This window comes from Arachis ipaensis, chromosome B10 (assembly GCF_059453495.1).
Source record: "Arachis ipaensis isolate K30076 ecotype BB chromosome B10, ASM5945349v1, whole genome shotgun sequence".
Lineage (NCBI taxonomy): Eukaryota > Viridiplantae > Streptophyta > Magnoliopsida > Fabales > Fabaceae > Arachis > Arachis ipaensis.
Window position 1 is genome coordinate 135,884,495 of NC_142435.1, and position 17,946 is coordinate 135,902,440.

General features: G+C 34.8%; 1 long non-coding RNA gene across 1 annotated transcript; it reads left to right on the plus strand.

The window, feature by feature from the left end:
• The first annotated feature begins 6,135 nt into the window (after positions 1-6,135).
• Positions 6,136-7,356, plus strand: LOC148581830 (uncharacterized). The gene is made up of 2 exons (XR_015892431.1): positions 6,136-6,268; positions 7,079-7,356. It is a non-coding gene; the product is annotated as an uncharacterized LOC148581830 (long non-coding RNA).
• Positions 7,357-17,946: the final 10,590 nt, after the last annotated feature.

Here is a 17,946-nt window from a genome sequence, read left to right on the forward strand (position 1 = left end):
TCCAAAAAAAATTAACATACAGATTAATCTCCATTGTTTTTTTCTATCAGACATAACAGTCATCCATTCAAAATAAATTATTATTATTATTATTATTATTATTATTATTAATTGCATAATAATACTGTACTATAATTTTTTGTATTTTTTAGACAAAAGTAATGATAAATTTATTCATTAGATTCTTATGTATGTATTTATAATATAAAAAGTATATATATAGTCACTCAATAATAATGTTAAAAACAAGAGACTGAGAGAGTAATCTGAAAAGTGTATTATTGAGTGTGTTCAAAGGTACAATATACAAGGGGTATTTATAGGTGCTAAATGAATCAGAGTAATAAAGGCATAGAATCCTATAATTAATATACAGATATACTATATAAATATAGACGATACTAATTGGTCTAAATTGATGCTAATGATTCTCTAACATCCCCCCTCAAACTCAAGTGGGAGCTAAGGATACCAACTTGAGTTTGGATAACAAATTCCAGAAACGAGTCGGGTGATGAGCTTTCGTGAAGATATCAGCAGTCTGATCTAGTGTTCCAACAGCAATGAGACGAACAACATCAATAAGGATACATTGTCGAACAAAGTAACAATCAATCTCAATGTGTTTGGTGCGTTCATGAAACACATCATTATGGGCGATCTGAATAGCACCACGGTTATCACAAAAAATATCAGTAGGGGACGACTGAGGAGAACCCAGATCTTCGAGAAGCCAACAAACCGAGATAACTTCAGCACTGGTGTCAACGAGGGCACGGTACTCAGCTTCTGTGCTTGAGCGAGCAGTGAACGTTTGCTTCTTAGCACGCCAAGAAATGAGAGCATCGCCAAGAAATAAACAGTAACCAATAGTAGAACGACGATCAGTGGGATCACCAGCCCAATCAGCATCGAAGTAAGCCTGAAGAGACAAAGAGGAATGGGCAGAAAAATAAAGGCCATGAAATAGAGTGCCTTTGATGTAGCGAAGAATGCGAAGAACTGCCGCATAGTGAGTAGTACGAGGAGATGACAAGAACTGGCTAAGTACATGAACCGGATAGGCGATGTCTGGTCGGGTGACAATAAAGTAGATGAGACCGCCAACTAACTGTCGATACAGAGTCGGATTATCCAAAACAGTGCCATCCATAGGGGTAAATCGAACATTAGGCTCAATAGGAGTAGACTCAGTGTGAGTATCTATACCCAGCGCGAGCAAGAAGATCTGAAGCATACTTAGCCTGAGAAAGATAAATGCCATCATCAGTGGAGATGACCTCGAGACTAAGAAAATAGCTGAGAGAACCAAGATCTTTCATCTCAAAGGTACGGTGAAGTGAGGCCTTGAGATCAGAGATACCATCAATATCATCCCCAGTAATGACCATGTTATCAACATACAAAAGTAGAAAAATAACTCCATGTTCGCTTTTACGAATAAAGAGGGCATTCTCATGAGGGCTAAAAGTAAAACCAAGTCTGTATATGGTAGTGCTGAACTTGTCAAACCATTCACGAGGAGCTTGCTTAAGTCCATAAAGTGCCTTGCGAAGGAGACAAACCTTATTAGAAGGACAAGGATATCCCAGAGGTGTTTCATATAGACTTTCTTTTTCAAATCCCCATTAAGAAATGCATTCTTCACATCCATTTGACTGAGAGACATTTTTTTAACCGCGACAATGGCAAGAAGAGCTCTAATAGACGTAAGATGAGCGACAGGAGCAAAAGTCTCTTCATAATCAATACCATACTCTTGCGTACAACCTTGAGCAACCAAGCGGGCCTTATAACAGTCAATAGAGCCATCAGAGCGAGTCTTGATCTTGTATACCCATCTACTGCCCACAACTTCCTAATCAGAAGGAGGATCAACCAAATCCCAAGTGTGTGCTTTTTCAAGTGCCTGTATTTCTTCCTGCATTACTTGTTGCCAATTTGGGTTTGAGGAGGCTTCTCTAAATGACTTAGGTTCATGTTGATGAAGGATAGTAGAAAAGCAATGATAATCAAGAAGATGAGGAGGTGGATTCCTTACCCTAGAAGAACGACCGGTCTGGAATCATCGGGAGATGGAGAAGGCAGAAAAACAGGAGGCTGTGGAGGGTCACTCGAGATAGAATCTGGATAATCATCACTAGGAAAAAGATCAACATTGGGGTTAGTAAACAAAGGTGACTGAGTAGTAGGAATGGACTCAAAGGATGAGAACCGAGAAAACATGTGGTGCTCTCAGAAGACAACATGACGAGATATACGAATACGTTTAGAGAGAGGATCCCAACAACGATAACCCTTGTGTTCAGTGCCATAACCAAGGAAACAACACATACGAGCCCGAGGTTCAAGTTTACTATGTTCATGAGGCTGAAGAAGAACAAAACATACACAACCGAAAACTCAAAGAGAACTATAATCTGGGGGGGTATGATAAAGATGCTCAAAGGGAGTAACATTACCAAGAACAGAAGAAGGGAGTCTATTGATAACATGAACAGCAGTAAGAACAGCTTTACCCCAAGTACGCTCAGGACACGAAGAAGAAAGGAGCATTGCACAGACGAAGTCAAGAATGTGACGGTGTTTGTGTTCAGCTCTACCATTTTGTTGAGACGTACCAGGACAAGAAAACTCTGATAAAGTACCCTGTTCTGCAAGAAAGGCTAAGAGTTTGGAATCACGGTATTCCATAGCATTATCACATCGGAAAACCTTAATGGCCTTGGAAAATTGAGTTTTAATCATAGTAGCAAAGTTGATATAGATTTGAGGTAACTCATGGCGATTAGTCATCAAATAAACCCAAGTAAAACGGGAATAATTATCAATAAAAATGACAAAGTATCGAGCTCCGCCCATAGAGGCAGTGGGAGCTTGGCCCCAAACATCAGAGTGAATGAGATCAAAAGGAGAGCAAGCAAGAGATGAATTATTGTGAAAAGATAAAGCAGGTTGTTTGCCAGTTTGGCAAGAAATGCAATCAAAAGATTCATTTGGAACCTGACCTATAACACCCTGAGACACAAGAGGACGCAGTTTTCCTAAGGAGGTGTGGGCAAGACGTTGATGCCATAAGTGAAGGATAGAGGGAGAAAAAGCAGCACAGAGATTTGGTACAGGAGGAATATGAAGATTCTCGAGTTCAAACAACATTCCGACCTTACGTCTAGTCCCGATGATTTGTCCCGTCTGAGGATCCTGTACACGACAGCCAGAAATGGAAAAAGTGACTTCAAAACCCAGATCAACAAGTTGACCAACAGAAATAAGATTGAAGTTTAATTTGGGAATATAATAAGTATCAGGAAGATTAAGAATTGACTGGGATATAGAACCCTTGTGTATTGCGTGCAAGAGGGAGCCATTTGCAGTATTGACAGAAGGTCCATTTGTAGTGTTAGACATGGACGAGAAAATATTACGCAACAGAGACATGTGATTAAAGCAACCCGAGTCAAAGTATCATTTAGAATTACCTGGAGGGGTCGATAAAGCAGCAGGGGTATTACCAGAAACAGAGAAAAGATGCTGAAGAAGGGATGTAATATCAGATAGAGAGACAGAAGACGAGTGGAGTGGATCAAGACGTGGTGGGCGAGTAGGACAGGCAGTAATTAAATGTCCCAAGAGCTTGCAGTAACGGCGAAACAGGTGTGAACAATGGTAGCAAATATGACCTGTCTGGTGGCATGTGCGACATTCAACAGAAGGACAGTTGGGGAAGAGGTGCCCAGAACGGTTACAGTTTCGACAGAATTTATCCTTTCTATCGGTGGCAGCAAAAACATCTAGCTTTTCCATGATAGTGGTCACAAAGATCAAAGAGAGGAGAGAAAACGGAAATTTCGGAGTAGAAAATGAAAAATCGGAGTGCAGAATCGAAAAGAGCTCACCAAAAAATCTTAGGGAGGGTCACGCTTGTCTGCCACGTTAGCGCCACGTCAGCGAGACAATGACACGTGGCAGCACCTGAGTGGACGAGAGAGACACGCTGGCGATGAGGTGGAGGCGCGGGTCAAGTGCGGGTCGGGTCGGGTCGTGGATGCCAGGGATGGCTTCGTTGCGACACATGGCAGCACCAGGAGCGTGCGATCAGCACCAAGATCAACGGCTGATGAAGCTTCTCGAATGAAACAATGGAGGTGGACAGCGAACTTCTAGCGGCGCATGACGGCGCGTCTGGGGGCTACTGGCAGCGATCTCGGCGGCGTTGGAAAGATGACGAAACAAAGAACACGATGGTGCCGGAGGTGACGAACCAAAGCGTCGAAAACAGATCGAAAAACGAGAGCGAAGAGGCACTGTCAGAAGAGAAAAATAAGGAGGCTAGGAACAGAATTTCATTGAAAAAAAACTTTAGGCTCTTGATACCATGTTAAAAACAAGAGACTGAGAGAGTAATCTGAAAAGTCTATTATTGAGTGTGTTCAAAGGTACAATATACAAGAAGTATTTATAGGTGCTAAATGAATCAGAGTAATAAAGGCATAGAATCCTATAATTAATATACAGATATACTATATAAATATAGACGATACTAATTGGTCTAAATTAACGCTAATGATTCTCTAACAAATAATAAGAAGAAGAAGGAGGGACAAAAGTACACCTGAAAGTTCGCACGCTGGACACGATTACACTTGAATCATTTAATGAGTCATATGTGCACACCATTTATACACTCTGGTAGACACATTTACCCTTCCGACCATCGGCATGTGGGGGCGTTAAATGATTGAAGTGTAATTGTGTCCAGCGTGTGAACTTTCAGGTGTATTTTTGTCCCTTCTTCCTAAACAAAATAAACACGAAAAATACTGTGTCCACTGGAGTGTATAAATGGTGTGCACGCGTAACTCATTAAATGATTAAAGTGTATTCGTGTCCAGCGTACGAACTTTCAGGTGTACTTTTGTCCCTTCTTCCTAACAACAACAACAACAACAACAACAACAACAACAACAACAACAACAACAACAACAACAACAACAACAATATTCAATAAAGTTATTAGAGATTATTCTACAAGAAATTTAAGGTTTAAACTATTTAATATTTTTGTATTTAATATAATCAAAAGATATCATATTTTAAAAAATATATTTATATTAAAAAAATGTTTTAATTTGAATTTCAAAGCATCATTATTCACCTTACTTGTTTCTAACGAAAAGAGTGTATTAATATGTTAGTATCGTCATATCCACATGCACAAAGCTAAGTTAATAATAATAAAAGTCGGCATATAGTAAAAGTAAAATGGATGGAAGATTGTTATATTTGATAGAGAAAAACGTTGGAGATTGATCTGTGTATTAATTTTTTTGGGGACTAAAATGTCTGCTTCTAAAATCCTTGGAACTGATCTGGATAATTACGCTGTCGAAAAATGAATTAAGGACTGATCTGTCTACCAAAATAAAATCTTAGAGATTGATCTATGAATTAATTTTTTTTTTTGAAAATTAAAATATCTACTTTTAAATATTTGGAAACTGATTTGAGTAATTACTCAACAATTTTTGTACATATATCTAAATACAATTTTCTCCTTCTATTTCTACATCTATTTCTACTTATTAAAAAGTACTTCTTTTAGTTTAAATGCACAAACACACAAGAATATTAGTAGAATAAAAATTATCAAAGCGGCAAATAATTTGGGGAAAAATTATATTTCAGTATTAATTAAAAAACGATTAATTTTAGAAAAAAATAATTTACTAAAAATATGAATAATGAGAGAATATATTTTATTTTGGCAGTTGCTAAACTATGAATGGAATATAATTAAAAGAAAATCCAAAATTAAATATTTTAGTTTAAATGCGCAAACACACAAGAATATTATTAGAATAAAAATTATCAAAGCGAAAAATAATTTGGGGAAAAAAATTATATTTCAGGATTAATTAAAAAGAGGATTAATTTTAGAAAAAAGTAATTTACTAAAAATATGAATAATGAAAGAATATATTTGATTTTGGTAGTTGCTAAACTATGAATGGAATATAATTAAAAAAATCCAAAATTAAATATTTTATGTACATATTATAATTTATTGTTAATTTTCGACGTTCATCCAGCTCTATAAATTTGCATGAGAAGGCCTTAATGAATCCAAGTCATTATTGAAAAACAAAATATTTTTTTTGTGACTTTAATCTAGGCTTTATTTTTTAATTCAAAGAACTAGAAAACATGGTGAAGATTGCAATCAAGATAGCATTTATAATGATCTTTTTCGCTTTAGTAACCACCAACGGTATTTTCTTTTTCATCTTATAGGTGTTTTTTTTTCCGATATCTAAATAATTATATTATCTAATACCTACTAATTTTGCTTATACTTTATGATTGTGTCTCTTAAAACAATTCTATTAATTATTTTTCTTCAATCTCAAAATTGAGGCTGCAAGAAAAAAGTCTAGTGTAAAAGACAAATAAAATTTTGATCTTTAATTTTATTATAAAGACAAATAAATTTTTTACTAAATTAAAATATAAATAAATTCTTAACTTTTGTAAATAGGAGACATATAATAAGTTCCTCTATCGATAATTTGTTTGATTTTAGTATGGATGAACTTTTTTACATTTCCATCACCTATTTATAAGATTTGGTGAAAAACTTTATTTATTTTTGAAATAAAAGATCAGAAATTTATTTATTATCTTCTCTTAGTATAACATTACATCTTTATGCTAACCCGATTTTAGTTGATATAAAGTGTTTGTATTTTTTTTTAAAATTTTTTCTCTCTCTAAAACAATAATAAGATACTTTTACTTAAACAAACATGTGGATCTGTTTTAGGAAAAAATATAGAAGATTTTTCTAATGAAATATTTATTTAAAAGATTGTCTTTTTAAAATAAAATTATTTTTTAATAAAAAAAATTCTTCAAAAAAAAAAAAAACAGAAAAATATTTTAAAACTCAATCCAGACACATCCATTTTTTTCCTCCTCTATTTGTTTGTGAAAACATTATAAATTTTCTACTATGATGTTCTAAATATATTATGTATGTGACTCTCTATTTCATTTTATTTTTTAAATTTTTTTTTTGTAGGAATTGATCTCCCAAAAATAGCAAGAAAAGTGGTGCCTGAGACAAAGGGTTGCCCGGGAAATTGCGCTTATCTACAACCATATTGTGATCCACTATTTCCTGCGTGTCTATATGGCCATTGTACATGTGCTAAGTTAAGCACAATAGAAGAACACCACAATGTTGTACATGCTGAAAAACAAAACTAGTGGCTAGCTGCATACTGTTACAATTAATGTAACATTACTCCACCTACCTACCTATATTCAAATAAATATTTAAATATTGGAATTTAATAATTTGTTGTTACTCATGGATGTAAAATTCGTGATGTCTTGTATACTTATATATTACCATGGAATTATTAAATAAAGAAATAATTAAGTTTATATAAGTGGTAATTTCAATTTTTTTATTTTTTGTTAATACTGACGCTATAATTATCCGTAATAATACAAATAAAATAATCTGCCAAACTATTTTACCAACAATTAATGATTTTTCAAAGAAACTCGATTTTATTTCAATTGTCTCGAATTTAAATGCACCCTAATAAAGATAAAAAAGTTTGTGTGAAGAATGGATACATGTATAGTTCTTTATTTTTTAATCAAAATTTAAATTAGATTAATTAAATTTTTAGTAAACAAATTTTAATATATGAATAAAAAAGTATATATCTAATATTTGGCCACTTTGATTCATTTAGCTATTGAATGGACCATTTCGCCTAATAAACTTGCTTATTATCATGTTAAAATCTGATAGAATTATTTTTTTATATAAAGAAAATTAATATTCTAAATTTTATTTTATAAATATTCCAATTTGTGTACTTGTTTTTCACTCACCAAGTGCCAATCATGTTGTTCCAACTATGCACAAATAACTATTTTTTTGCAAAGATGGTATAAATATTACAATATAATTTCTCTGTTGTATATAGATTTAGTTAATATTAAAATTCATTTTTCATGTTAAAATATAAGAAATTATTTTGTGATATATTAACTTTTTATGTCATCGTGACAGGCGAGACTTAACGTGATATGTCATCATCTAATTGATAAAAATATCAATTTAACTTGTGGTCATATTTTTCAGAATTAATATGATGACCAATAAAATTTTTCAAGAACAATTTAAAAAATAAATTATCTTTCACCCGCAAATTCAAAAATTAATCCCTCCTAAATCTAAATAATTGTTTATTACATCATCATGAATAAGCCTTGTAAAATTCTGTTAATTAATAATAATTAACTAATAAATTAATTATGAGCTAAAGAAATTAGAAAATTAAATTTTATAATTTGAAGAAGTAAAAAAATTTAAAATATGAACTACAACATTAATTTTAAAGATTTTGGCCCAAAATTAGGTCAACAGACTAAACCAGTTGAACTGGACTTATATTGGGCCCAAGCCTAACCCATATAAGCTTCACTCTCACCAGTACACATTTGTCCCATAGTGAAGAAGAGAGTGAGACATGGTGAAATTGAATAGAAGAGAAACCATGACCCAAAAAAAAAAAAAAGAAAAAAGAGAAGAGAAACAAACCCTTCAATTCAAAGCTTTGATCGCCACGCACTGTTTGCGGCCACACGTTTACCTCGTCGAGCTCTTCAAATCCATCCAAACAAAGTGGCAAGAAATTCAAAATTTCTCACCCAGCCCTTATTTCTCTTCACTTTAACGTTTTTGGTTTTGGGTATCGAGGAATTTTGTAATTTTGATGGTTTAGTATACTCTAGTGTGATATATAGCTGTGTTTTATTCAAGTGTTCAGTGAGTAAAGGTGAGAAACTCTTATCCCCTTTTGAGTTGTTTAATTTTATGAAGCTTAGGCATTGAAATTGCTGGTTGTGTATGAAATTGTATGAAATTAGATTGAATTCATGTGAATTGAAGTCAAATTAGTGAATTGGAACTTGGAAGCTTGTGAAAAGGAGGTTTTGAGGTGTTTTGGCTTGGGGAGAAATCGGCTAAGATATGGTTTCGGTTTCTTGTAGTTAATATATAATTTTGTGTGAAACATAGGCTAGTAGCCTTAAGATAGGTTGAATTGCATGAATTCATTGATTGAATAAATAGGATGATGTAGAATATGAAATGAGGTTGTATATGAAGGAGTGTTGTTATGATGTTAAAGATTGATGATTATTATTGATGAGTATTGGTGTGATTTATGTTGGATTAGAAATTGTGAATGAGTTGATAAGGTGAGAGTTAAATGATTTATGTGTCTGAATGTTTGAGAAATGATTGAGGAGAGCTTGGTATTGATTTGGATATGGTTGGCTTGGCTTTGAATTGAGAATTTTCAAAAACTTGAGGATTTGTAACTTTTGGTAAAAACCTATTTTTGACCAACTTTAGCGGACAATAACTTGGATTCCGGACTTTCAAATCTTATAAAACTTATTTTGAATAAAAATTGGGTCCGTGAAGTTTATAACAATTGAAGAACGGAGTAAAAATAATTTTTAATAAAAAAGTTTTGCGCGTTTGAAGTTCAAGGTTAAAAAAACTTAATTCTGCAGAAGTTGCAGAAAATTGTGGTCACGCGTACGTATGAGGGGCATTACAGACTAGAAAGAGCTTTGTGCGAGTGTTATGCATATACCATGCGTATGCACAAAAGTAAGGTCATGCGTACGCACGCCTTGCATTTTCAGAATCAAATGTTTTTTGTGCGCGTACCATGAGTACGCATAGAAGGGGACTTGCGCGTACGCACGAATGTCTTGTTTTGCTGAAAATATTTATTTTAACTGTTTTTGCCTATCCACTTTGCTCTTTCATCTCTGTAAACTCTGTTCAAGGTTCGACAACTAGTTTTTAGACTTCGGAATAATAACGAACATACTGGAGAAGTTAGATTGATATTGAGGGAGATTATGGAGTGGAGAATTGAGTTAATGATGAACCAATGCTATTGAATGAGGTAATGATGATGAGGATTATGTATGATTATATCTATGAATGTTGAGATGTTAAGTAATGGTTTTGAGGATAGATGAGTAATCCTTATCCGAGGTATGATTTTAAGGATAGATGAATAATTCCTATCCGAGATGCGATTTTGAGGGTAGACGAGTAATTTCTATCTGAGTCATGGCTTGAGGATAGACGAGTGATCCTTGTCCGGGTTTTGGTTTGAGGCACCTGCCTGAGTCAATGAGTAATGCCTACTCCGGGTTGGGTGAAACACCGGAATGGGTGGACGAGTAATGCCTATTCCGTGTTGTGGTGTTCTATATCCAGATTAGCTACCGGACATGTCGGGTTTGGCTATATAACCGACAGATGAAATCATCATATTAGTATGCTTTTGTTTTTGGCTTGCCTATTTGCTTAACTATAATCAACTGCTACTTGATCTACTTGCTGTATATGTTTTCCATATTTGTGTTTTCCCTGTTTGTTTTGTATATGTTTGCTTTGAGAGATCCCTCATGTTGGTGGAGGTGATGTTGAGGGTTCTTCCATATTGGTGATTGGGAGATTTGCAGAAAACTAGAAATGAAGAGATAGATTAGAAGTACTAGATGGAATTACCCTGTTTCTGGAAGAACATTACGTAACCTTTCCTAATATTAACTACATAATATATGTACCTTTATATCGATATCGCGTTCCAGTTTTGTGAAAATACTAGAAAATTTTGTTCAAATAAAACCGTTCATCAAAGATCTTCAAACAATAATAGTCACATAATTATTAATAATAGTAAATGTTATTCAAGTAATTTCAAATAAATCTTAGATACAACACCTATCCCTCTAAATAAAATAAAATCTTAAGCGACAAGTGCGAGGGGACTCTATAAAAGCACTTAACTCATAAATAAACTCCACTATTCATCCGCGGATTCATACTGAGTCTTCAAAACCTGTGTCACTAAAAGGTGAAAAATTTTGGGGTGAGAACTAACCACTCGTTCCCAGTAGAGGATGAGAATACCGTAAAAGTAAAGAATAAAATACAAATAATCAACTTATAACTTAAAAATGATTATCCTAATGAATGCCTTAAAAATTCTTTGCGTCCTAATGTAAACAATTTAGTTATTGTCCTTCAAATTACATTCAGTTACATTAATCAATCCTCAATTATATTAGTTCTCAATCACCTCAGTTAACAGTCACATTTATAAACTAGCAAATACAGGCAAGGTACATAATACAAACATACAAACAATTCACGCAAGTCAAATAGTAGGGAATTTCACAAATAACCTAACACAGCAATAGAAAGCACACCCAAGCAATTCATACAAATGCATATGATGAATGTCTATTCCTATACAGGCTGTGAGCCCACGTGTCAGTTCGTTGCCCGTTACCTGATAGTGGTCCTGAGATAGGCGTTATGTATCACCGTCCTTACCTCAATAACGTCCCTTCCATGAGCATTACGTTCGTCTTCATGGGGAACCTTCCTTCTGGTCTCAAGTGGGTGTTACGTATCGCCGTCCCCACTAAGCCTCAAGTGTAACAGCCCAGACTACCCGCTAGCACGATATTGTCCGCTTCGGCACACAAGGCCTCACGGTTTTGCCTTTGACGATAGGGATGATAGCCTAAGCCCCCCCACACTCACTCGTCAAAATGCGTCATGCTAGGGAGAGGTATCCACACCCTTATAAGGCATACTTCGTTCTCCTCCCCAACCGATGTGGGACCTTACAATTCACCCCCCAAAGGGAGTCCAGCACCCTCGCTGGTATATCGATCCGGGTTCTGGCTTTGATACCATCTGTAACAGCCCAGACTACCCGCTAGCACGATATTGTCCGCTTTGGCACACAAGGCCTCACGATTTTACCTTTGACGATAGGGATGATAGCCTAAGCCCCCCCACACTCACTCGTCAAAACGCGTCATGCTAGGGAGAGGTATCCACACCCTTATAAGGCATACTTCGTTCTCCTCTCCAACCGATGTGGGACCTTACATCAAGCACAATATCTCAAGTGAGCATTATATTTTGCCTTTCTTATGAGATTATGCTAAAATTCAAATTCTTTAATTCAAATCATTCAATCTTTTTCCATCTTTTCCTCAATCTTTATTCCTCAAACCTCAATCTTTAATTCTTTAAACCTTTAAACCTTATTCCTTAGTTCCTTAAGTATTAATCCTTAAATCTTTATTTTTTAACCCTTAAAATTTAATTCTTTAAACCTTAATCCTTAAACTTTAAACCTTAAATCTTAACCCTTAGACCTTACTTCATTAAACCTTAATTACCTCTTTCCCATTCAAACTTGATTCATACAAATGCATATGATGAATGTCTAATCCTATACAGGCCGTGAGCTCACGTGTCAATTCGTTGCCCGTTACCCAAAAGTGGTCCTGAGATAGGTGTTACGTATCGCCATCCCTACCTCAGCCAACGTCCCATTCATGAGTGTTACGTATTGCTGTCCTCATGGGGAACCTCCCTTTTGGTCTCAAGTAGGCGTCACATATTGCCGTTCCCACTGAGTCTTATCCTTCGTGTCTCAAGTGAGCATCCCCACTGAGCCCCATGCACAATATCTCAAGTAAGCATTATATTTTTCCTTTATTCACGAGATTGTGCTAAAAATCAAATTCTTTAATTCAAATCATTCAATCTTTTTCAATCTTTTCCTCAATCTTTATTCCTCAAACCTCAATCTTTAATTCCTTAAATCTTTAAACCTTATTCCTTAACTCCTTAAGCCTTAATCCTTAAATCTTAATTTCTTAACCCTTAAACTTTAATTCTTTAAACCTTATTCCTTAAACTTTAAACTTTAAACCTTAAACCTTAACCCTTAGACCTTACTTCATTAAACCTTAATTACCTCTTTCCCATTCAAACTTGATTTAATCTCTTTATCCTCATATATTCAAGTGATCTTAAATTATTATTTTAAGCTTGTTCTTCTGTTAAAAGATCATTACATTCTTACTAATGTTTAACCTTAATACCTAACCTCTTTGATCGAAACCTATATCCTTCTTTAGTACCTCATCTCCTTTTCTTTTTCCTTTTAATTCTTAATATTTTTTCTTAAATTTTTTCTTATTTTTATAAAATTTTGGACATAACCTCTCCTGAATATAAGACTTAACCACCCTAAAGGGTTTCCTCAGTCACAAAAATCCACCAATCATTTTTTTAACAATTACCAACAAAAATAATTTTTTCAAAAATCAACTTAACATATTTCAATTTAACCAATAACTCTAAATCAATCACCATTCCTAGCCACAACTCAATAAATTCTCATTACAACCAGCTAAAAATTAAAATTTTCAAAATTCTCAAACAATCAAGAAATCAAACACAAATTCATCAAATTCAATCATTTTCACAATCACAAACCCAACTCAAACTCATCATTCAATTATTCCAGGCAATTATGAATTATTTGTGATTTTTTGATAAACTTTATTGGCATTCATAATCTAAAGTCTTTAGTTTGAAAATGAATCCCCTACCTTAAGGAATTAATCTCGCACGATTTTAATGCAATAAACCCTTTTTTCATGTTAATCTACAGCAGCGGCAGCAACCGCAGAAATTCCCAAGCGACCACAACCGTATTATCCAAAACTACAGTAACGACATCAACTTTAATCGCAGAATGAAATTACCTCAACTCAATCTTAGGACATTATCGTCACGAAATCTCAATAAACGTACAATGAAGTAGTAATAGCGAATGTTTTCAACCAGGGAAACTTACTGCAATAAAAGAACAAAGTAGCAACGACCTCTGAACCGATTTAGCGGGAGCTTTGGAAGCTACCTCCAATGATGACAGCGACCAGAAGCTCCAGTGGTGGTTTTCCACGACCATAGGTGCAGTGACGCAGTTGTAACGGCAATCAATGACAACAATATTCTCAAAAGTTAAAGAAAATGGAAATTAAAGGAAGAATGCCCTTACCAGCAGCAGACTCCACGACGGTAGTAGCCAAAAGCATGACAGCGCAACTCGGTTACGAGCTCTGTCGGAGCTCTCTTTCTCTCTCTTTGAAATCCCTCTCCTTGTGCACCGTCATAGTGGTGATTCACAACCCCAGCGATGGCGACGAAGCGGCTCCACGACGGCAACGATGTAGGATGCGGCAACGATGAAGATGAAGCTTTCTTCTGTACATCTCTGGCTTGCGCGTTGTCCTCTCCCGTGCGTGATAGCTCCGGTCCTCTCTCCACTCGGCGGTGCGACAGCAGCGACGGCCCCGAGCAGAAACAGCAACGGCTTGGTAACTCCCTCCTCCCTCTTTTGTTCATGCATCCTTCCTCCCTCTCTGCTACAACGTCAACGGTGGCGAGCCCTAGCGGTGGCGACGTCCCTTCCTCACCTCCCCTCTCTCTGTGTGTGTGTGGGGTAAGTCAGGGTTAAGGTGAGTGACGGTGAATGAGTGGGGGTTAAGGTAAAATTAGGGTTAGGGTTAAAAAGGATAATGGTGAAATTGGGAATTTTAATAAAATTTAAAGGGTAAAGTAGTAAATTAAATTAAATATTGTTCAATATAATTATTTTTTAGAATTCCACTTATTTATCAACTTATAATTTATTTTCAAATAAGTACTCTAATTTAAAATTAGATATAATTAAATTAATTTTTTAATCATAAAATTAACCAAAACTTCTAATTTAATTTATATAAAATTCTCATTATTTTTAATTACTAAAATTTTGAATTTTAATTAAAGAAATACCCAAATGATTAATCTCTAGTAAACAAAAATATCTAATTATTATAAAAATAATATAAATCTTAATTAATTTTAAACTCAGAATCATAAAATTTGATTTAATTACTTTTTAGTGAAATAATTTTTTAAAATAAAATTCTCAACAAATATAAAAAATCATAAATAACTCATTATTTAATTTTTAAAAACTCAGGATGTTATATTCTATCCAGCTTACAAAAATTTTGATCCATATAAAATAAAAAAGATTTACGTTAATTTCATTTTCAAACATATGAAAGAAAAGCAAAAAGTTTGACAGGTTTAATTTTAAGTATAAGAGAAATCATAAAAACGTAAACTTTGTGTTATTTCGAAATAATTTCAAATTAAAATAGAATATATGAGTACCAAATATAGAAGAGCAAAAGAGAAAAGTCAAGTTGAGAATCAAAAGAAAGAAAAAGCTTTTAAAATGGATTCAAACAGAAGCTTTAAAAACCCAACCCAGTTACATTCAAATCCTTTAATACTCCAAAGTGATGTCAAGTTGAACATTTAAGTTTCAATTGCAAATCTCTGCTAGACACAAGACACACTGAACCCATAGAAGAACAGAAGAGAGAGGTGAAAACTCAAAAAAAACGTTTTTAATAACCAATTAGAAGTAACCAGTTACATTTAGATCCTTCAACACCTAAACCTGTTGAATATATAAGAGCTAAATGTAGAACAAAAGACAATATTAAGTTGAAAATCCAAACAAGAATCTTTGAAAACTATAGGACAAAAATTTGAAAGCCATTCAGAAGTCACTCATTTAAGTACACAATCCTAGTTAAACCATCCAAGAAGAGGTTCTTCAATATTTCAAAGTTGACTTACAAATTCTAGATACTACCAAACACATGGTACTCAACATAGAAAAGTGAAAGAAATGACCCGAAAAAAAAGTTTCTAGTTATGCACAAAAACAAAATCATAGTTGAAATTTACCTAATAGAAAGTGAAATCAAGACATCATGGTTACTGTAACACCCTACCACACAAAACTTTATGCTTAAGCCGTAAAACAGATGTGGTGTAGTATTACGACCTCTAAATATATATATATACATATAATAATTGAAAGAATATAATATTTGAGGAATCTTGAAGGTTGGTTAAAGCAAATTTGTGAAAAATAAAAGTGCCACGCTCAAAATAACATTTACTTGCGTACGAAAGAAGAAGAGATACACACACATACACATATATATAAGAGTAGAGAGTCAAGGATACAAAATATTCAAGCTCTGAGCCCAACCTGCAAAGCTAAGGCTGGCCGGAGAATATTTACATACATACATATAACCCCAAGATCAAAATACCCATTATCAACCCTAGTTTTCTATCAAAAGCCTCTATGAGATACACTAGCAAAATATAACACAGGCAAAGTCTATACATATATATACATATACATAAAACACCCCAAAAAGCAATATCCCATTCCGCTACAACAGAAACTCCAGACGCCTAGCGAGGTGCCTCTCGACCTGCATTTGAAAAACACAAATATCCGTATGGAATGAGAACCGGGGATTCTTAGCATGGTAATGGTACCAACATATATAATATATAAGGTACTGGGAAAGCTAGAGGCAATCCTAGAATTCCGACACTCATATTTAAATCTTAAAGTTATAAATTGAAAACCATAAACAGGGTAGGTTATCTAATGTTTTTATATTTAATTTCCTTTCTAATTTAAGCCCAAAATTTTGCCTTCCTCCAATCCTCTAAAACTTTGGTGCACAGACAAGCAATACAGACAAAGCAAATACAAGTAGGATATAGATACAACAGGTAGCAAATATAGCAGTTAAGTATAATAATCACTTAGGCAATCCCAAATAAATGCACACTCAAACAAAACAAACATATGCATATGATGTATGTCTGCTCTATGGCTGATGATATCATTTGTCAGTTATAGAGCCAAAGCCAACATGTCCTGATAGCTAACCGTGGACAAAAACACCCATTGCAGAGCAAGTGGGTTTGAGTCATAACCCCCTTGATACTACTCGCTTAACCCAGAGCAAGTGGAATAAACCACTACAACTACTACTACCTAGGCGGGTATTTAAAAGCTCAACATGGAGCAATTAGAATAATTCACTATTGCTGCTACTACCCAGGTATCACAAACACTGACCTGGAGCAAGCGTGACGAACCAAAATTCTTGCTACTGTCCGGGTATCACATTCAGGAATTCATTCAATCTCAATTCAATTATCAATTATAACTCATCAACATTTCATCATTCTTAATCATGTCATATTCATTATTTTCAACAATTCATCATAAAGCTTAGCATTCCCGTACTTCTCAACTTACATCACCCCTTCACAATCTTTTTTCACTCGCAAGTTATTATCCTCCCAAGGTTCAACTCCCTCACTATAATTAAAACTATGTTTTAGGGTCTTAGAGAGTAAAAATAGAGGTTTAGAAGTTTGAAATCATGTTAAAATCACAAAAACTCAATGTTGCTGAAAACAGGGTCCCGCGTACGCATGCCATGTTGCGCGTACGCGGGGGTGTAAATTTCCTCACTTGCGTACGTGACTCCTGCTTGCGTATGCGAGCCTGGTGCACGAATTGTGAATCACACTTTTCACAACTCGTACCACTAACCAGCAAGTGCACTGGGTCGTCCAAGTAATACCTTACGTGAGTAAGGGTCGAATCCCACGGAGATTGTTGGTTTGAAGCAATCTATGGTTATCTTGTAACTCTTAGTCAGGATATAATATCAATAATAATTTTTAGTTTTAATTGTAAAAAGTCAAAGGGCATAAAATAAATACTTGTTACTCAATAATGGAGAATATGTTGGAGTTTTGGAGATGCTTTGTCCTCTTTATTTCAGCTTTTCTCTTGTACTCCTCTTCACACACGCAAGGCTCCTTCCATGGCAAGCTGTATGTAAGGTGTCACCGTTGTCAATGGCTACTTCCCGTCCTCTCAGTGAAAATGGTCCAAATGCTCTGTCACAGCACGGCTAATCATCTGTTGGTTCTCGATCATGTCGGAATAGAACCCTTGATTCTTTTGCGTCTGTCACTACGCCCAACAATCGCGAGTTTGAAGCTCGTCACAGCCATTCAATCCTTGAATCCTACTCGGAATACCACAGACAAGGTTTAGACTT